A 23,040-nucleotide genomic window follows, 5' to 3' on the forward strand; every position below is an offset into this window, starting at 1 on the left:
TTCTATTCTATTCTATTCTGTTCTGTTCTGTTCTGTTCTGTTCTGTTCTGTTCTGTTCTGTTCTGTTCTGTTCTGTTCTATTCTATTCTATTCTATTCTATTCTATTCTATTCTATTCTATTCTATTCTATTCTATTCTATTCTATTCTATTCTATTCTATTCTATTCTATTCTATTCTATTCTATTCTATTCTATTCTATTCTATTCTATTCTATTCTATTCTATTCTATTCTATTCTATTCTATTCTATTCTATTCTATTCTATTCTATTCTATTCTATTCTATTCTATTCTATTCTATTCTATTCTATTCTATTCTATTCTATTCTATTCTATTCTATTCTATTCTATTCTATTCTATTCTATTGGTAAAATGGCTTGACAGCCACTGGGCAGAAAGCGGTGTACACCTCTCGACACCCTTGAGTCCTCACACCGGTGTTGCTCTTGGGCCATCTTGGATGTCGCTTTTTGTGGGGCCCATCTTGTGAGGACGAGTCACCGTCTGCCGGAAATAAAATTGGATACCGTTTTATTAGGCAGGCGTCCGGTTTTCCGGCAGGAGCCCCATATTTAGTCCATCACTTTCATCCAATAGCCCAGTTCATTTAAGATTCCATTAATTGTCAAATAGTCCTTACCAGGGATGTAACGGAGTTCTGCTTCTGCTTCCGTTACTGCGGAACTTCCGTTTTGTTTTACACATCCGCTTCTGTTCCGGTTCTGTTATTTTTCAAACGGAAGTTATAACGGATGTCGGAACCTAGCGCGACGGTGGGACATGAGCGGCGTACATCAAAGACCAACAGGTCTATATCTATCATTCGCTCATCTCTCCGCTTGCCACGTGCTGCGATACTAAACATTAATCGCTTCATTCCATTGCGCGCCAATATTTGTCCTGTCCACCTAGTTAGTAGCGAGTGAACAACTATTCAGTGGTGCAGGGCTTATCTACGATCCTCTTAGAAGCTCCCCTTAGATTTGTTTATTAAATACAGTTTACTTCTTTTACAATCACTCCATTTAATTTAAAAATTTAATTGTGTGCTAACAATTACACATATAATTTTTACTGGTTAGTTTTGGATTGTATTATATTACCTACGAGTAAGTTTTCTTTTCGTTTCTAAAACCTTTTATGGCATAATAAAGGTTTAAAAGGATTCTTATGTGATTTTTAGTGATTACCTAAACAACAAACAATCTTAAAGTTCAAGGTGATTTAAATTTTTGGATTGTAATGAATGATATACTTAAGATAAAATATCAGGTTACTTTTCTTTTCGTTTTTAAAACCTAAGTGGGCCTAAAGGCTGATTACAAACTGCTGATTACAGGCTGAACAGTAAACACCTAAAAGTTCTAGGTAATTTAATTAGTTTTGGTTTATGTTATACCTATGTGGTATTTTTTCATTTCGTTTTTAACATCTATAACTTCCGCTTCTGGTTCCGGTTCCGCTTCTGCTTCCGTTAAACTAAATTCAAAACTTCCGCTTCCGCTTCCGGTTCCGTTAAAACCACATCCGTTACATCCCTGGTCCTTACACCCTGGCGGATGCTGCCTCTGCGTGTGTCCCATGATACGGGCAAGGGCAACATCCGATCGGTGTACCCCTTAAATTTCATTAAAGTGTCAAAAGGGCATCTACGCGTTGGCTTTGGCCCCGCGCACACCTCCCAAAGGTCCGAAACACCATTGTTCCGTGATGGGAAAGACTACCTATGTTATTTTTAACTCCATAAGGGTTTTATTTTTATAAATGCAACTACACCACATCTCCAACGCACCTAATCTTACTTAAGTAAAAGATACTTTAGGTTTTCTTTAATATTTTTTGTATTAAATTCGTAATAATTTTTGATACAATTTAATAGTCAGACCCTTTTGAAACAATTTTTTCACAATAAAGCCAGCAGAAACAAATCTCACTCAATCAATTCGTCTGGCAATCTTGCGGATTAGGGGGTCAAGAGCTAACAATGCCCTCATATCTGGAAAGGATTGTGCAGATTTGGCCCTTTCATTTTTAGAATAGGGTGCAGGGACAAGGTAAGCTTTTATCGTGGCTTACGGGGACATATTGGCTACCCGAGCTTACGGAGTACGTTCTTAGGGAGGTTTTACACATTTGCTTTTTAGGGTTCTGTACCAAAAATGTACAAAAGGAACCCTTATGGTGCCGCTCTGTCCGTCTGTCTGTCTGTCTGTCCGTCTGTTATATTACTAAATATCTCGAGAACTACTTTATGCTATCGATATGAAATTTGGAATAATTATGAACATCGTTAACCTCTACAGATTGAAAGTATAATTTTTTAAATTTTATTAATATTCATTATATGTAGAAAATGGCCAAAATAAAAAGGGGACAAACTGTAAATGTCAAGTTAGTACGTCAAGTGGGGTATCGTTAAAAAGAGCTCAAACCGTACAGATCAAAATTATTTTTTATTTTTCCCAAACATAGCTAATGTAATAAATATTACAGGAAAAACAAAATTGTACACGTACCTTGAAAACTTTTGTTTTTAATTATAAAAAACCTTTCAGATTTACATTTTCAATTGCACCACCCTTTACTTTACTTTACTTGTTATGTGGAAAATTGAGTCTTGAAGGATTTAATTAGGTAGTAGTCTGTAGAATTATATGAATAACATTTGATGATTCAACTATTGGAAGTTTGTACGGAACCCTCGGCCTCGCCCACGCGAATCCGACTCGCACTTGGTTTTTTTGAAGCTGCAAACGGTGCAAATAGGGTGTCTTTTAACGACAGTTGGCTGTAGAAATGTTAGGTCGTTAGGGGCCGGGCGCACTAGAACTTTTTTTAATGAATATACCTATGATTATTACGGTTTAGCATGACTTGCGATCTCGCACTGAGAGAAAATACAACCAGTTTTCATGTTCGTTCAACAAGTTTTTTGGTTAAAATAGCGCCTACGTGCTCTTTGGTTCAAACAACAAGCTACTTGTCACTTGAATCGGCAATATATTTGAATCAACAAGTCGATTTTATAAAAACAACCTGACACATATTGTTTTAAATATACGTTTGGCTGATTCAAACGCTGCCGTCCTAAGGTAAAAGGCAGCTATTCGACAAAAGCTAGTTTTGAGATAATCGCAAAAAACCTTCTTTTTTGAATTTCTACAAAACGGATTAACTTTTTTCATTATTTCTTTTTGTATATAGTAGGTATAAGTGTTTACTTATTTTAGACATTATTTGTGTGTTTGTATAGCGACTGGTTTTTTTTTAATTCGATAAAAGCCTTTTTGCATAGTATTAAGCTTCAAAAATGGTAGATATTACTAGTCAAGAAAGCGGTAAAACATGCTTTATACGGTGTTCTAATCTAGGATTTTCTCTTAAACTAGGCTATAACGCCGTATATAATCACATACTATCTTATTGCTTAGCAACAATGCCCATCTAGCACTCGAGATTCTAAGTTAAAGGCAGTATCGTAGTTATTCGGCCTTTTTAATTAGTATCCTAGTGAGTTTTCCAGATTTTCGACTGTACTGCTAGTCTAAAAGAACGCATACTATCAAAAAAATCGTATATACGGCTTTATAGATTAGTATATTTGGAAGAAATTGGAACAAAATGCAAATACGTCGTTTAAAAACGTATATATTAAAGAAACAAGAAAACGCCATTCTGTCCCTATTTACTTAAAAAAAAACTAGATCTATCGATTCTTTTTGGATAGTGATAAATATAATATAATAAACTTTTACAGTACACAATAATACCTGCTCTTTTAAATTAGTCAGTAAGTAGTCAATTATTAATCGTCATTTTTTCCTCTAAGCCTAGATGATAAGAGTGCCGTCTGTATACTAAACATACGTGTACTAATTCGGAGTTTTGTGGAAACTTTCTTACGTTGCTAATGGAAACAAGTTAGTAAGTAATGATAAAAAAGGTCAATTTGTTATTTTGCTTTGAAAAAAAGGTCAATTTTTATATCATAGTCATATGTCAATCTATCGCGTCACTTCTGAGAATTGGAGGCAAAATAAATTATATTGTAATTTTAATGCCAAGATGAGAGGTAGAACAACAACGGGTTTTAATTGTGACCAATCTATCTGCAAAGGATTTGGATGACTATGAAATTGGCCGCACAAAATGTGAGTTAGAAAGCAGTTTACACTACCTACTACCAAATGGTTTCGCGTGAATTATACATACAGTTTAGAAGAATTTCATGGTCGCTCCAAAAACCTGGCTCTTTTCTATAAAAAAATTAGAGAAAAAGATAATATAATTATTATGTGACGAACAGTTTGCAAACAAAAAACAATTTTACCAATTTCTATTAGAGATTGTGCGAATATGTAGCAATAGTTCAGTAAGCTAAAGAGCGTCATTCACTGCGGCTGGTTATATACATGAAACAAATACATCCAAAACGCATCCAAACTCAGGAATCTCCCGTCAAAACTCGAGCTCGGAAGTTAAACGACCAAGAGGTACCTCAACCTCTGATAGGGTTCGAATACCTACGGTAAAATGATTTTTTGCGAAAAATTTGGGCAAAAAGTGGTTTGGCAAGCAATTTGTCCATTCGTTTTTTGTTTAAGGAAACTTACATTCCTAGATTTACAATCAATCAATCAATCAATCATTTATTTGCAAGAATACTTAATTGTAGTTACAGGTTGTTCTTGTAAGAATATTCAGTCACAGTATTCTATCGTGGTTAAACGATGTGCAAATATTAAAGAAACAAAAAAAATTATGCTACTAATACATAAAATTAGGATTACATTAGAAAATTATCATTATTATTTATTACGGTACATTGAATATAATTTAATTTGAATTAAACATTGATTACCTACTTATTAATATTATTATGTTCAATATATTCCCCCCACTATAATAACTATTAAAATTCTAACAGAAAACTGATGCATGCTATTTAACTCTTTCGAAAATCAGTTGTTTTTCAAACATCTTATATCTTATATCATCTTATATATCTTATATCACAAGAAGATTTACAAGAATGCCTTCATAAGCAGGTTCTGCTTAAGTATATGAAAGTACAGGGATCAAATATTCTTCTGGTCCTTCCGATTCATCTGCTTTTCACTACGCTCGCCAAGTACCGGTCTGGTATCAAGAGAATGATGTCGAGTTTGTTGCGAAAACATTAAATCCGTCGAACTACCCTGAAATGAATTAAGCTAAGAAACAGATAACATCGAGCAATTCAGAAATGACTGGATTAGTAACCATAAAAATCTTCAACAATGTTACAATACAAAAATTGCGATCCAAAAGTTTATAGAGAGTATCAAAATCAAAGTCAATCAAAATAATTAGTTATAAATTGAATTCGACTACAACAAAATAGTCATTTAATGGATTTTCTGGAAACAGTGGCAGATGACCCCGTAAGTTTATTATATAGGCCTAACTTTCACACGAACATGCCTATGCTTTTTGATACTGGTTATCAAAAATATGGTTATTTTCATATTCAATTTCCTATTATATTCATATTAATATTCCATGTTTGTAAAATAAAACATAGTTGAAAATGTAGACTACTGCCAATACTTCTCCTTCTTATTCCTCATACCCTTATCTCATTTTATGTGGGGTAGGTAGAACAGGTCTTCCTCTTTCATTCTCCTCTTTCGTCATCTCAACACTCATATCTTTCTCTCTAATATCCTATTTCACATAATCCATTCATCGTTGTTTGGATTTACCCCTCCCTCTCTATATCAACATTCATCTCTAACGTTCTCATTCATTAATTGCAAATTATTTACTTGTTTTACTGTAAATTAAACCAAAAAGGATAACGTTAAATACTTAAACCGTGGAATATTAATATACCTCATATAGTGTTTGCTGCAAAAAAAACTATATACGAACAACTTTCCCACCGCAAACTACGCTAAAAAGACGTATAATATGCTTTCGAGCAATAATATCTGAAAATCGAGTTAAATGTTTGTATCTCGAATAAAAATGACAATAGAAATGATGTAGGAAATGTAAACAATAGTTATTATTGTTAAAACGTATCAAAAATGCAATCATTCAGTATTTTTCCTAACTTCGTTTGGTTTCGATCAATATTTCGCGCGAAAAAAGCCAGCTGCGCTCTCGTACTGTCAGCCACAAGCTGCGCCGGTGCTCGCAGCTCGTCACTGATGGCTTTTCCATAGCATAAAGTATCTTTCGGCTGGCGGGTGGATTGACAAAGGTTGGAGCATATACTGTTTTATAGGCTAGTTTGCAGCACTTTCACTCATTTTAAAAGTTTTTTTACGTTTAATATGACACCCATACAAAATAAGAAGAACGTATAACACTTATTCGTTTTTATAGACTAATATTGTGTTGTAAAACAATCGAGCGATACTAGGCTTAAATGACGTATTTGACATTTTTTACAGAAAAAATGTATATACGCTTTTTTAGACTAGTATCAGTTTAAAAATTGATCAAAATCCTACGCTAAAACTACGTATAACGTCTTGTACGTATTTTTAGCCTAGTTTTTCACTTTTACGTACTTTTAGGCTAGTAATACTGGATAACATGTCAACCTAACCAGAGCGTAAAAAAACGTATATCTGCATATACGTTGATTTAGCTTAGTTTTGTTAAATAGCTGCTTTTTTGGCTAGGAAATCTTGGAAAATTAGTGCAAATACTGCCTTTTTAGAGAAATTTTCTCGGAAACTAGGCAACATATCAAAAAACGGAAAAAAGTGGTCGATGCAGCTTAACCTGTACATTACGAATATTACAATAAGTCAATTTCGGCAAAATGTCGAATAGCTGCCTTTTACCTTAGGACGGCAGAACGGATAAACCGCAACAAGTCGAACTTGTTAAATTCACAATGCAAATTTCTCTCAGTGCGTGCGCGAGCCCATACCGCAAGATGTGCTAAACCGCATCCTAATCCTTCCACTGGTGATAACATGTCCGGCCAGGAACACGGCCAGTCTTATGGGCACTCACCAAGCGGAAGAAGAATCAGGGATATTTTTAAAGTTTAACTTTAATTTTAGTAATCGATTGTAATTGTATTGTTGCATCTTGTTTTCCTATCTAATTATATAAAACTTAGGTCTGTCTTTAATCTACCAGCTAGCAACCTGGCTACCTAATAATAGTAATGATTATGATATGTTTCTCATATGGTACAGCGGGGCAAATCTCGACTGGGGGACAATAGTAACTAATCCATTTTTTCCATTATTACACTACGATGTTGAGTTCTACATGTATCCACTGAACACGCCTACCATATATAACTGGTGGACACTCTATTTAATAATGCAAACATTGTAAATGATGGAAAAAATGAACCAGTTACAGTCGAGATTTTCCCCGCTGTACCACATGAGAAACATATCATAATCACTGTACTCTTATAACGATAATAAAACATTAACAAAAAGTTAGTAAAAACGTTTTCCGGTCGCCAACTTGTGTTTAAACAATTTTTTACATTATGAACTATTTTCGGATGAGCGTTTTTTGCAAACAAATAGTTTAAAATATTCCATTATTAGCATACACTCCCCTTAATACCAAAATACCTAGAGTTTGTGAATCTTAGTTTTACCTTTTCTTTGATTTTACCCCAAACTAGGTTGAATCCTCAGGCTGAACCTTCGCGCTGTCGTCTTAAAGTAGATGCCTACCTTCGTCTTAAGTTCTAGGTTAAAGAGAATATGGAAAATAACAAGTCTCGATCGATTGAACGAAATGCAAACGAAATTACTTTTTCATATTACCCGTCTATGTTATACTAGCTCTTGTCCGCGGCTTCGCTCGCGTTAGAAAGAGTCACTCTCCATCTCTTCAAGTATTTCCACTTAAAAAATCACGACAAGTCGTCGCTCCATTTTGCCGTGAAAGACGGACAAACAAACAGACACACACTTTCCCATTTATTACATATATTATTATGGATTTTATTCGAAGATTGCACTTAAATTATAATCGTTTTTTTACAAAACGAATCTTTAAAGAAAGGAGTCTTTAAATACACTGAGGACATTTTTGCTACTAACGCATAATACCTTCTAAAATCTTGCCCTAATGATGCTAAAATGAAATCGGCATTGGAAAAAACCCTGTTTCCTCAATATGGTAGGTCTTTTCGAAGTTGATATATCTCTTCATCTATTAGTCTATTACCTCTACATATTAAGTACCTTTAGTTTCAGCTTGTCTTTCAATTGCCCACTCCATTGCCAAGTATTAAAGGCCAATATAAGATACCAACGAACAACTTATATAGCGACAAGGAAAATGCATATCATCCTACCGACTGCGCCAATGTATGTCATATTATAAGGATTTAATATTTATTTCAGTTTGAAGAGTGAAATCGTTTAGGCTATTCTGCAGTTGGATGCAGTGCAGTCGACACGGTTTAATGGCCTCTGAAATATGCACAGGCTGTCGTGCAGGCTCCATAGTACGAGTGCGAGGCAGTGTTAGGAGGAATCCACCTAATTTTAGACATATATAACTCCGTATAGACAGATAAAGTCTAAGAAAAAAACGTACCTCAGTACCATTCCAAATTGTCAAAACTGAGGTTCAAAAGTTTTAAGCCTGTGTCAAAGAGATGGCAGTCTATGCACTGTGATTACACATTTTACTTCGACAGTAACTCTCTATAATACTCGATCCACTTTGCTATTATGAAGTGTAGAAATCACTTGATGAACGATGATGTGAAAATGGAAAAGCTATTTTGACCAAGGAATCTTTTTCTAGTGTGTTTACCACTCTGTGTGTATTCGTTGTGGAGGTCACATTTAAATTAAATCACATTATACATTCATACCGTCGCTGCGCGTGCATTTTGTGATTTTTAACGTTTTTAATGCCATTTTAAACCTTATTTCTAAATACATATGCTCCAAAAACAGCGTCGAGCTCATTTCAGTATTACAGGTTTTATCAAAAGTAGGTATGTGATGCCCATACATTGAATGTTCCTCCTATAATCGCTAACTGCAATAAATCACATAACTACATTATCTTCTTATAACAGCAGTTTTGGAATTGCGCCTGCTATGTGAATTATGACACATAGCTATATTTTCGGAAATATTGTATAAAAAGATGTGTTAGATGTTTGTGCCCGATTTGTACAATCTCATACACAGCGATAATTTTGTACTATTTGTAGAAATCGTGAATGTTTCCAGATCGTGTGTTTTGCGTCACATAGCAGGCTTTTCTTATAAAAATCTAGCCTACTCTCTTAAAACTTGTTTAAATGGTGTAAGGTAGGTGGGTTTGTAGTCAAGTATAACCTCTATAAATGAGACAGAGAGTGTAGTTTCCCTTTTTATTGAGACTATGTCTGAAAGTACTCACTCTGACCGAATAGTTATTTTTTAATATTTGTTAAAAATAAATCATTTCAAATTGATTTTTAAGATTAACTGTCAGAAATTTATTAGTGTTTAGTATACTGACAAATTTCGTGTAGGGTTCAGTGCGTGTAAACGTATATTACAAACTATCGAAATACGATAAAGTTATGCTAAGTAACTCAAAAAAATAGCAAGTGATTTAACATTGCATTGGTAAGACATCGTTTTGTATGAAATTTTGTGTGATAAGATCTATCTATCCTTTCTGGAAACATTTTAAAATAAATAAATGAAAATAAAATGTTTAATAAATGAAAAAAAGCTGACTTGAGAAATCACACAAAGTTTTGAGTGACAAAGATTGTTTATCGTTTTCGGATCAAAAAAGAAAAATGGAACCCTTATACAATTATGTACTTTCATGTCAATCCGTTTATCAATTTGTCAATATTCTTTATTTCGGAAAAACCCTATACTCAAGTGTACTGTACCGTTCCTTGAAGCTGTAAAAAAACCTTATTTCTAAGTAAATACAATATAGGTTAATTGAGTTGAAAAAAAATCTACACTCTCAAGGAAGTCAAAATTAATAGGGTACTTCCGGTTGACCTAAACTATGAAATTTGGAAAATAAATCGTATTACACCATACATGATTATTAATATAGTTGTGAGAAAAAAAAAATAGTAAAATATACACGTAACCTTCGGTGTTCGAGCCAGACTAACATTATCCAATTTTTTCAAGTTAAAAAATGTATAATGAAATCTTATTCAATACATAAAGTTTGTAACTGAAATAACCTCCATTCATAAAAATTAATGGAAAATAGTTATTTGTTATACAAGGGGGCAAAGTTGTATTTTAACGCCGAGTGTGGAATTGAGAAACGAGCAAGTGAAAGGATTCTATAGTTGAACCACGAGCGAAGCGAGTGGTTCGAGAATAGAATCCTGAACTTGCGAGTTTTTTAACACACGAGAAGTAAAATACATTTGCACCCGAGTGTAACACAAAACTTTTCCCCTCACTATAGCGAGGAAACTACAACGCAAAAAATGCGTTTATCACTGCTTCCAGTAGTTCCACAGGTGGTAAATCATCTTTATTACTAGATTCACCTACTTTTATCAATTTTAAAGCAGTTAATTTGACTTTATTCAAGATCAAATTACTTTACCCACTAGTGGATAAAATGCGTTTTTACCCGCTGGTATTAAAGGACAAAACACGTGTTTCCGAGTTAGTGAGGGGAAAAATATATTATTATAGTTGTAATATATTGGTAGTAATATATTAATTTAATCGAGTTTTTTATTATAGTATTGTGTATTAAGCTTATAGGTAGTATTAAATCGTGTTTTTTCTGAAATAATTAATTCGAAAATGAATTGCTAAATTACAAATAAACAACAACATAGTTAATTCAAATCATATGATTAAATAACCATGTGACGATAAAGTGCACAAATTGTATTTTGTTCCTTAAGAATAAAATCTAGTTAAGTGATTGTAAGACACATGCCGGTTTTTTATGACTCAAATTATAATCGCTATGTAACATATTTATGAAAAAATATTTTTTTAACCTTATAATAACTGAAATTAAATTTCAAGTTATTTCTTAATGTATGCAAAAGTGAAAATACTTATGCCATAAAAATATTGATTTATTTATGTTCAATAATTGCCGAAATAAACAGTTTTTTGTGTCTCCTGTAAAGTAGGTTAAAAACACATAGCGAAATTTGCACGCGCAGCGACGATACAGGCAGTAATTTTAATAACTAGTAATATTTTCTGAACATGGTGGGCTGGCTATGTATTGTTATCTCGACTTAGCCACTTTTATCTTGTCTCAAAATGCTCTAAGCGTTAAGGAGTTGGTCGGGCGATTCTGGCGATTTTTTACTCTAATGCACGCTTGATGTCTATAATGCAGAATTCATAGAAATTTCGTATAATTTTGGGTAAAATTATTACACCATTTTAATGTACTTATTGCGTTCTGTATGAGCTATTATTACCTCCTTAATATTTCCGGTTACCTATAACAATTACAGCTTGTATCAACTGGTGAATTGCTTATTTCGCACGGTCAAACAATTTGAAACATAGGCCACTGTAGAACCTTTGCACAGTAAACGTCAATGTGACTTCTTAAGAGGAATAAAACACGGTTTAAATGAGACAGGGTTCTAGAGTGGCCTAGAATTCAAATTGGTTGACTGTACATAAGGGCCCGTCTCGCCACGCACTGCTTCTATTCGAATTATGTAATAAAGGCACGACCGGTGAACAGTCACTCAAGAGTTACCTGAATGTCGTCGGGACGCAATATTGAAAAACATTTCTGTTTTAATACTAATCTCGTGAGTTGGTAAGAAGTATCTTATGAGACGATCTCTTATACGAGTATTGTACGATAGACTTACCTGCGTTATGATTATGAACCAATGACATTAATAATACAGGGACATTAAAGTTTGCTGTCAAAAAACCTGGTCACTCAGTGTCACCGTCTGGCGAAAAAAAAAACAATTCAGAAAAGCCTTATTCAACAAGATTTTTCCAACATCAACAGGAATCATCCATTTTTGCATATCAAATAAAGTCAATATCTAAAAATAGTTACATTGCGTAAGTATAGTTTTGTATGTAATTAGTTCAATAGCTAAATTATGCAGATACCACATTGAAATATATCGCCTATAATAAAAGACAGGATGAGCACATCTCTTCCATATCATACGATTTAGTATCGGTATTTTCAGTTATAAAAACCTGTCTCCAGTGCGATTCTGAAATCCCGCAAATACTCTTTATTGCACGTGAATAAAATAAAATAGAACAGATAGGTACTTTGTCTTTCATCCTGGCTAAGAGAACGATATTAAAATATAAGGAAAGGATACTATAGCTTTTGCCCGCAGCTTCGTTCGTGTTAAATTCGAAAATTGCGGAATACTCCAAACAAAGTGCCACCCCTCCTTAGGGAAGTGGGGGTTATAAAGAGACAAAAAGTAGCCTATGTCACTCTCCATCTTTTCAACTATCTCCACTTAAAAAATCACGTCAATTCGTCGCTCCCTTTTGCCGTGAAAGACGGACAAACAAACAGACACACACACTTTCCCATTTATAATATTAGTATGGATGTTATAATATGTATTAACGTAGTGGAGGATGCTGGCTGCGCTGCGTTACATAAACATGTCTTAAGACGATACGGTAGGGGTCAATTCTCCATACAAACGCTCTCGACTATTTCCTCCCTGGTTTTTGAAGATAGAGCAATGATTTTTTCAACACAGATTGTTATTATTTTTATCTGTGTCGGACCGTTATGTTTTTTTTTTTATATTCTGCTTTTTAAAGATTCTAGAGCCAATAAATTAAAATATTTTGATTACGATTAGTATCAAGGATTATTTATAATAGGATTTACAATCATGCTAAGAATCGCACCTCCATTTTTTAGCGCTACCTATTAAATACTATCATAACTACACTGATGATGCCTTTATTTTTATTTTAAATGTGTATTAACGTGATATCACAATATTAAAATAAAGCAGCATGTCATTTGCTCTCATAAAAAATAAAAACACGCAAAAATATTTGGGGCAAATGTAATTTTGACCACTCCCAGGCTGCGAACAGCGTCATCTAGTTTTAAGCTTAAAAGGCCCATACATTTCAGGGGTAGGTACGCTTTTTTGTACGGGCTTTTTCAGTCCAGTATTAAATCGTTCTTGGTTAAAAGGAACTAAGGTAATGGCGCCTATTAACGTGGTACTTAAGCAGATTTCAAAAGATACCAAAAAATTAAGGGTATCAAAGCTCATTAACGACCACAAATATTTTTTTTATGGAAGAGTATTTATTGAACTATTAGTTTTGAAGAGTTTTAGGATCATTTTAGTTTATTATATGTCATAAAATGATTATTGAAGCCAACATACCTAAATTTTCTATTACCGTGGTAATGAACAGGTTGCAGTTCTATTAACGCGAATTGAGATTTCATTACCGAGGGTATGAATGACAATGTTTTTCTGCCATCGGTAAATAGAAACCCATCTCAAAATTCGGAGCTTAATACCGACGGTTGAATATACAAATTATGACAAATACATATACCTATACTATCCTCCTTTATGAATACCCACAGAAGACTCAGTTTCACCTAAGAAATCTGTACTTACGGTACACTAAATGTCATATTTTGATACAAGACTAATATGTCGCTCGGTAATAGATACTTCTATAGGAACCCATTACCGACCCAAACAAATATTGCATGGATCGGTAATAGATTCTTATATATTCTATTACCGAGGGTTATCTGATCGTACCATCGGTAATAGGCATAAATTGGAGTATTATAAAATCTAATTCCGACCCATAAAAACAAAGTCATACAGATGTATTTTCATTACAAATCAAAATAAAATATTGCAACCTTATATTTAAACCAAGCTTACATAACTGGTAAGTAAGCATCAGACTTTATGTCAATGTTTAAAAAATTGACAAATTAACGGTTTTCATAGAAACTACGAAATCAGTCATGAAGTTTTTGCTAAAAATTAAGGTTTTGTTGAATAATTTTCATACCGCGTAAATAGTTCTTTGATAGCGTGAATAGATCAAGATTGAAACAACTGTAAGACATTATATAACTGATCACATATACTTAAAATAAAGCAAAAAGAACTAATATCACTACTTTAACTATTACCGTGGTATACCACAGTAATAGAATCTACTCACGAAATGGCGCCTTTCACCGCTGTCTTTTAATTTCCACTTTAAACACATTTCCAGGCTAAACAATACGTAAAAAGTACTCAGAAGTCATGTAGAAAACTATAAACAATAATTTGAAATGCATAACTTTCACCTGTTTGCCATAATTATTACGTAAACTACTAAATGAGATTGGAGTTCACTTAGGTTTAGCGTCACACGTCAGTATGACACAACCTCTTCTCTCGGCCCCGTGGCAAAAACTGTCAAATAGCGAGCGTCTTCTTTCATTCACACTCTCTATCGCCTATATGTGCGTTAGTCAACTAAACAGGCTTCCTTTGTGTGAGTAACTTTTTTTAAGAAATTGGTCGGTTTGCCTATAAAATGCGTATTTGCAAATGCGGCGGTAATGGACGTCGATTTCGATACCCGCGTTGATAGCCGCCGTTACCTTAAAATATACTTATTTACTGTTTAAACGATTATCTTTTACGCTTCAATGCCTTTATAGTTCAATACCCTTTCAAGATTAATATTTTCTCCTTGAATAATAAAATATTCTGCGGTGTCTTTAGTGTCTTAACCGATAAACGACAAATTGATAGGTACCTAATGTCCTGAAAACTTTTCCAGAGTATAAAGTACTTCTTTTCTGTAGATGTAGTTACGATTGCGGAAATAAGGTGTTCCTATTCCGTTTCTAACTTACTAAAATACCTTAGAGAGTTAACTTTTTTTTAGTAATTTTAAAAGGAAGCGCTGTTAGCCTAGCGGTAAGTGCGTGCGACTTTCGTCCCGGAGCTCGCGGGTTCGAACCCCGGCTCACACCAATGAGTTTTTTGGAACTTATGTAAGTAATGTCATTTTCACCACACCAACTGATAAAGGCTTTCTTTGCTATTCGAAAACAGATATCAAAATTGCGTTTTATCCACAAGAGTGCAAAGTAATTTCATACAAATTTTAACTTGATGTCTAAAGCTGGGTGTTGGAATTCACGTATTTAAAATGATGATTTTGAATCATAAACGTTAAATAAATTGAAGTATTTTATTTATTTTGATGTTTTAGACTTCCTATTTTCATAGTGTTGATGTGGTGAAAAATGTTGTGTTTCACTCGGTGGCAAAGTTTGTTTAACCTTCGTGTCCTGATACCCTCGCAACGCTCAATATTTCACTTTTTGAACCACTCGCTACGCTTGCGGTTCAATATTGGAATCTTTCGCTTGCTCGGGTATCAATATTGGCACGTGCGGTTAAACAACAACTTTGCCCCCTTGTAAAACAAATAACTATTGATATTTGCCAGTCGCTTTTCGGTGAAGGAAAACATCGTGACGTGAGGAAACCTAACTAATTCCAATAAGGTCTACTTAGTTACCCTTCGGGTTGGAGGTCAGGTGGCAGTCGCGTTCGTAAAACTAGTGTCTGCGCCAAATTTTGGGATTAGTTGTCAAAGCGGACACCAGGCTCTTATGAGCCGTGGCAAATGCCAAGGAGGATGATAGTAATTTTAAAAATATTTTTTCGTATAAATGTTAATGTACAAATTACATAAAAGAAAGTGTGGGAATTAGACGCAACCGCAGACTCATTCTCAGGGAATAAAACTTTTACTAGTAAAAGTTATTGTTGTCCTGCTGCATTTTCCCACCTCTGAAGATAGAATGCGTTCAAGTCATCCAGGCTTTTTTTTCGGGGGTCTCAAAAACGGCTCCCCTATTTCAACGAAATTTGTCTGGCCTATCTGGGAAACTCCCATTTATGTTTCGTTTGTTTATTAATATTTTCCTTACAGTGTAGGGCGATCATGGTCGCGCGATAAATGATAAAACATCGGGCCGTCCCTATCGCACTTACAAATAGTACGATAGGGACGGTCTGCTGTTTTATCATTTATCGCGCGACTATAATTGCCTGCCAGGTTAATATTACTGGCATAAAAACATAGTAGTGTAGCGGCCATAAAGATATTCACCTCATGTTTAGCACGTGTGCTCGTACGTAAGGAAATATGCATTCAGGGCCTTCATCTCGCCGGCAATCTGCGGGGGCGGCAGTGACCATGATGTTACACTTTTATGGGATTTTTATTGCTTACATATTTTTATATACCGACCGCTGACATGATTCTTTAGCAGTTGACGGTTCACTTTACATTTGAGAGCTCTTATTGTCAACTAAATGTAGGTAGGCACTAGAACCGCAGATTGCTAAAAAATCAATTTCCTCGACATTAGTAGTAGTAAGTAGTAAACACTTTATTGCACAGAACAAATTACAAGTACAGTGAATAATTAAAAAACCGGCCAAGTGCGAGTCGGACTCGCCCACCGAGGGTTCCGTACAAACTTTCTTTCAAACTACCTAGTAAAAATAAGTTCATATTTTCATATAACTCTAATGACTTGACTAGAAGACAAAAGTATAGGCACTAATGAGTATTATTGTGTATAGCGCCATCTCCCGGTCAATTTGCTAACTAATTTGCGCGACCTGGTTTTTCAGGGATAATTCTTTATAATGTTAACCGATTTAAACAGTTTTTACTTTATTGGACAGAAGATGGTTTACGTAACATCTCGTATTAATTTGAAGTACGATATACATCCGCAAGGGTGGGTAAATTGAAAGTAAAAATCTGAAAAGTTTTTTGTGAATTAAAAAAAAAGTAGTCAAAATACAAACACGATTATATTTTTCCTGTAATATTTAGCATAAAACCAATGTTTACTAAAATTTTCATAATTTTTCGTTGGTAAACTTCGGAGATAAGGGGGGGAACGGTATTTTTTTTTACATTTTCCTTCAAAATTCTTTTTTTTTCCACAACAAAAAAATTATAAAAAATAGCTTATTTACGTTCAATTTGAGCTCTTTCCAACGATACCCCACTTGACCTAGTAACTTGAAATTTACAGTTTGCCCCCCTTTCATTTTGGCCATTTTCTACAATTAAAATTAATATATTTAAAAAAAATATACTTTCTATTTGTAGAGGTTTACAATGTTCATAACAATTCCAAATTTCAAGTTGATAGCATTAGTAGTTCTCGAGATATTTAGGAATGTGACAGACGGACAGAGTCGCACCATAAGAGTTCCTGTTGTACCTTTTTGGTACGGAACCCTAATAATGGTTATATACAAAGGCGAGCTAATCCCTTTATAATTTTGACATTAATACTTAAGAGTTTTGAATGATTCACGTAAATTTTACTATAAACCGTGACTACCTTTTCGATAACTGGTGTTCGACACCCGATATTTCCAGACGTTAGGAAACAGAAATATCGTGTTCTATTACTACTAAAATCATGAAATATCAACAATCGGAAAGGTAACCACGGTTTGTATCCCCGTAAATATTATAATTTCTTTCCGACCAAGACCATGCAGGAACTAAACAGATTTCTATATTTTATTAAAACCTGGTTACCGTAGCTACAAAACGGGAGCATTTCACAGATGTTGCAGCTATCTTGGTCACATTAGCCCCACACGGAGCAGAGAAAAATTACCCGGTCAGACTTCTGCCGCCATTCACTTTTAAGACCTAAACGGCAAATGCGACATTGTCCAATGTAGGGCGCTAGGGCGGAATTACTGCAAACGAGAAAAAGTTAAATCGCGACGGCTTGCCGGAGCGTTTGAATTACTCGAGTTTGCAATATTCTTACGCCCCGAATCACACACAATGTTTTTCAACACACTTGCAACATTTATTGCAGACAAAAGTCCATCGGAGTTAGTTCTTAATACTAAAAAACTTAAAGCAAAGGTTAATATTATTTAAAACTAATAAGTAATAACACTAAACTAACTAACTAAATACTTAATACTTAAAATTTAAGATGGCCTATGACCCGCCACAGAAGGAACTGGGGCATGTAGACGAATCCAGTGACTCATCAGGGGCCCGTCCCACGATTCCGAAACAATGCTCATGAACCTATTGGACAATAAAAATACCGGCCTTTTATAAACAAATATGAAAATTTTGATAAACAAATATGAAAAACAATAAAAAAGTTAATTATGGTGTGTACTTCAAATTTCATAATTCAAAAAAGTGCTCTTGGGAGAACGGTTTTTTCTTATATTTCCCACTCAGCCTGCGTGCAAATGCACATTTTTTTTATATCATTTACGGTGCGAGTGTGATGAAAATTATAAAAAGCCCTTACTGTTGTAGGCAAGGATTATTTATATAGGATTTACAGTCTCCATACTAGATGTAGATGTAGTATAACTAAACTGATGATGCCTACCAATTTATTTTTTTCAAAATGTTTACTGACGTGATATCATGATATTAAAATAGGTAAAGAAACATGTCATTTATTCTTATAAAAAATAAAAACACGCAAAAGTATTTCGGGAAAATATGATTTTGGCCACTTCCAGGCTGCGAAACAGTGCCATTTAGTTTTAAGCCTAAAAGGAGGCCCACATATACACTTCAGGGGTACACTTTTTTGTATGGGCTTTGTCTATCCCGTATTATAAATATGGTCCTTGGTTGTAGGTAATTTTCGTCATGCCTACTTGTGTAGTTATATATAGTGCCCCCTAATCTATCTTTGCCACCCGTTTTCAACCGTTCCAAATACACCCATGAACCCCATGATACAGTTTATGGCGGCATTATGATTTAATCCCAGTTAAGACAAAGTTGTGTGAGCCTTTACAAGTTTACACGTATACATATACATACATGGTACATAACAGTTGTTGTTATTGTTAGTTAGCTAGTTGTCCGCAACTTTGCTGCGGCGCCAAGTTGCTGCTAAGCGGTCGCGGCGAGCTTCAGGCACGCGGAACATAGGGTTGGTACTACTTGGTACCAAGAAATTTGATCCAGGTTTTTTGTCAGGTTGTCAACAACGAATAAATCTACAGTCCCTAGGGGGTATGATTATAGCCTTTTAAGACAAAGGAAGTATTCTAACTAGTTTAAGACTAAGATAGCATGAATCAGCAACATAATTTAGACAGCTTAGCAGCAGTCAAGATTCCCCGCTCGTGCTACCAAAGCTTGAGCATTGCGAGGGCTTCAATTTGTCTCTACACCATCACGAGGAATATCCTAACTGTAAAACATGAATCCATGTTCTGTGAACTTATTTTATATATTCAAACAAGAAGCAATCTAGCAGCAGGCGGAAGTACTCTTATATTTGTCGTCTGACAAAAACTGATTATTTAAAAATTCAAATAGCGCGTGGAGAGTATAAGTTTGTAGCTGTACTGGAACTTATTTAATGTATTAGAGTATTGGCCAGAGTCGCAATAACAAAAACCATACCTACCTACGTCATGTTTTTGGACCTAGTTACTAACCTAACATGTGAGCCCAACTAGGTAAGTACCACCGCCTTACAGAAGACCGCAGCCAAATGGCACTAGACCCTACTCATAGTGTTTCAGTAATCAGTAATCAATAATCAGTATGTTTATTGCTTTCGTAGGTTATACAGGTGGTACATTATATTTGGTCTGCTACGAAACCCTGTAGGGCACTGCAATTTTAACTTATATCTAACTTATGCTATGACTTAAGATGTTAATAAATTTCTATGACTAATATACAAGACATTCATATATATACAAAATTTTAAAACCGTAACAAATACCGTGTTTTGTTCCTGCCGGTGAGTAAGGCTGCCAGAGCTCAACGAGGGTGCGGTGTGCTGGTGAGGGAAGGACCTACGGAACTAATTTGTTCCGTTTATTGTTCTTTGAGTCGTCGGCAACCCGAACCCTCCTTGGAACTTGCTCCTTGAAGCTGACAATTAGCCAAAAAAACTAAACGGTCCGACACAGATTATTTCATTGTCATTCAGATTCTCAAATTTCGTTACGATTGATTAAGTTTTGAAGGAGGAAACAGTCGAGAGCGAAACCTCGATTTTAAAGATGTTTTCGCAATATCTTTCAACTGATTTTTTCGACAAATCTAGTTGATAACACTAGTATATTAAACTAGAATTCCCAAATTGAAAGGGGGGCTCCTTTCCATTTTAGCATTTTCGCTCCTGTAGCGTCTTAACACAGCAGACGGTGTACAAGTTTCTAATGGGTTGGCAACGCGCATGCGACACTCCTTGAGTTGCAGGCGTCCATTGGTTACGGTGACCGCTTTCCATCAGGCGGGCCGTATGCTTGTTTGCCACCGACGTAGTATATAAAAAAAAGTCTCAGATCATTTTCACATTATCCGATCCGATATTGAATGTAGGACGGACGTCAAAGACAAATGTCAAATAAGGCATCTTTAATTATAGGATATCGGTCCTACCATAAATTAAATATAACAAGATCATACCATCCCATACATTAAAATGCGACCGCCTAAGACCGCGCTTACACTCCACCACACATAGATGGCGCCACAAAAAAAATGTCTTGTAGCTTTCGATTATACTTGTAGATGGCGTTAAGTGTCACTTTTGACATAGATTTACGGCGCGGAATTGACACTTAATGCCAATCTACAAATAATCGGTGGCAACAAGGCATTTTTTGTGGCGCCATCTATGTGTGGTGGAGTGTAAGCGTGTTCGTAGGCGGTCGCATTTTAATGTATGGGATGGTATGATCTTGTTATATTTAATTTATGGTCCTACATTCAATATCGGATCGAATAATGTGACTTCCGAAACAAATATCTATAAAAGTTAAGCCGTTTCTGGACACGCGAAAGCTTCCCTAACTTAAAGGTTTACAAAGTTGCTGAAATGCGGGTGAAAACCCTGAGTGTAAGTTCATGTTTAGCATAATTTATCAATTTCAATTTGATTCCAATTAGAACTAGTTAAAGTGCGGTTATTCGGGTTCATGTCGAGTTAGCAAGTTGTAAACTAAGGCAGAAGCGGGGTAAGCCACGGTGTTGCCAATATGCTTTAATATTTAATGACGTAATAATGTACCATATATTTATTGATGGGTGACGGGCAAAGAGGATAGAGTATTATAGAGAGTTACTATCAAAGTAAAATGTGTAATCACAGTGCATAGACTGCCATCTCTCGACACAAGCTTAAAACTTTTGAACCTCAGTTTTGACAATTTGGCCCCAAAGACCTTTACAGGGGACAGCTCAATCACATTTTTTGCCATACGAAATTAAACCTTATTACTGAAACAGAAAGTCGATCGTATCAGACTAGCGAAAACGGTCCACATGAGAGGGCATTGTTTGGGCTGGTGTCCCTCTCGCACGTGTTGCCAGTGGTAATGAGGTTCCCATATTAGTAGTATTTTTATCTGTATATTACCTGACTTTATAACTTCTTATTTTATTTTAATGTTATATTCAAACTAGGGTTTCGATATATTTCAAAAAATTTGAAAATAATTATACTTAATGTGATTATTTTGATGCCAGTAAATCAAAGATTTGTATAATTAAAAAATACTTTCAATTGGGTGTTAGTAGATTTAGTAGTAACTTTGAAAATTGACTGGTATCCCCAATTTATGACAGTGATGACGTCACTGAATAATGTTGACATTGTCAGTAAGTGCGAGAGGGACACCAGCCCAAACAATTACCTCTCATGTGGACACACTTTTTGACCTTACTAAACAATCTAGTTTAATAATTCTAAATCTATGTTTGGCCCATATTGTTAGCTTGATATGTGTTAAAATGTCAAATATGTATTAATATTAGCGCCACCTAGCCGAGCGTTCCCCAAAGGTGTAACGACATCTAGGCCACCGCACCTTTTTCTCTAGGGCTTGGAGGTACGTTTTTTTCTTAGACTTTATCCGTCTATACGGAGCTACATATGTCTTCACTGAGAGAAATTTGCATTGTGAATTTAAGTTCGACTTGTTGTGGTTTATCCGTTTGAATCAGCCAAACGTATGTTTAAAACAATATGTGTCAGGTTGTTTTTATAAAATCGACTTGTTGATTCAAATATATTGCCGATTCAAATGACAAGTAACTTCAGTCACTTGCGGAAAATGCCCAATAAAACTAAACTAGACAAGTAGCTTGTTGTTTGAACCAAAGAGCACGTAGGCGCTATTTTAACCAAAAAACTTGTTGAACGAACATGAAAACTGGTTGTATTTTCTCTCAGTGTTTGGTGACGGGTTAGCGTGGGGACTATAACCTAATAGTTATATGTTTTACAAGAGGACAAAGTTGGTTTTTAATCTCTACTGCTAATATTAATGTAATAATAAATTCCGTTTTTTAGCCCTTTTAATCATGTCAAAAACATAATTATATAAATAACTCCATCTAGACAGATAGTCTAAGAAAAAAACGTACCTCAGTACCATACAGAAAAAGGTAGCCTAGATGACGTTATACCTTTGGGGGACGCTAATGCCGTATGTAGTTATGCTACATAAGGAAGAATCTTTCGCATATAGAGCATAATAGCCCATTTACACGATGCGAGAATTCTCATGCGAATTTTATTACAGTGCGAGTAGTGCGACATTGATTAAAATTAGATGCGAGTTCACAAGCCATCTAAATGAGCCTTTAAGCATTACTAGCTTTTGTCTGCGGCTTCGCTCGCGTTAAATTCGAAAATTGCCGAATTCTCCATACAAACTTCCACCCCCCATTTCAGGTAAGTGGGAGTTAGAAAGGGACAAAAAGTAGCTTATGTCACTCTCCACTCCTTCAACTATCTGTACTTAAAAAATTACGTCAATTCGTCGGTCCGTTTTGCCGTGAAAGACGGACAAACAAACAGACTCATAGACTTTCCCACATGCGCGGATCCAGGGTACAGGGTCATGGGGGTCAACTGGGGCCTGGGCCTTTACCACCCCCGCGGCACGAAGCTGGATCTGCGCTTGCTTTCCCATTTATAATATCACATTAGTGTGGATAAGTAAGCGAGGGCACAGA

This window comes from Leguminivora glycinivorella, chromosome 14, assembly GCF_023078275.1.
Source record: "Leguminivora glycinivorella isolate SPB_JAAS2020 chromosome 14, LegGlyc_1.1, whole genome shotgun sequence".
Taxonomy (NCBI): Eukaryota; Metazoa; Arthropoda; class Insecta; order Lepidoptera; family Tortricidae; genus Leguminivora; species Leguminivora glycinivorella.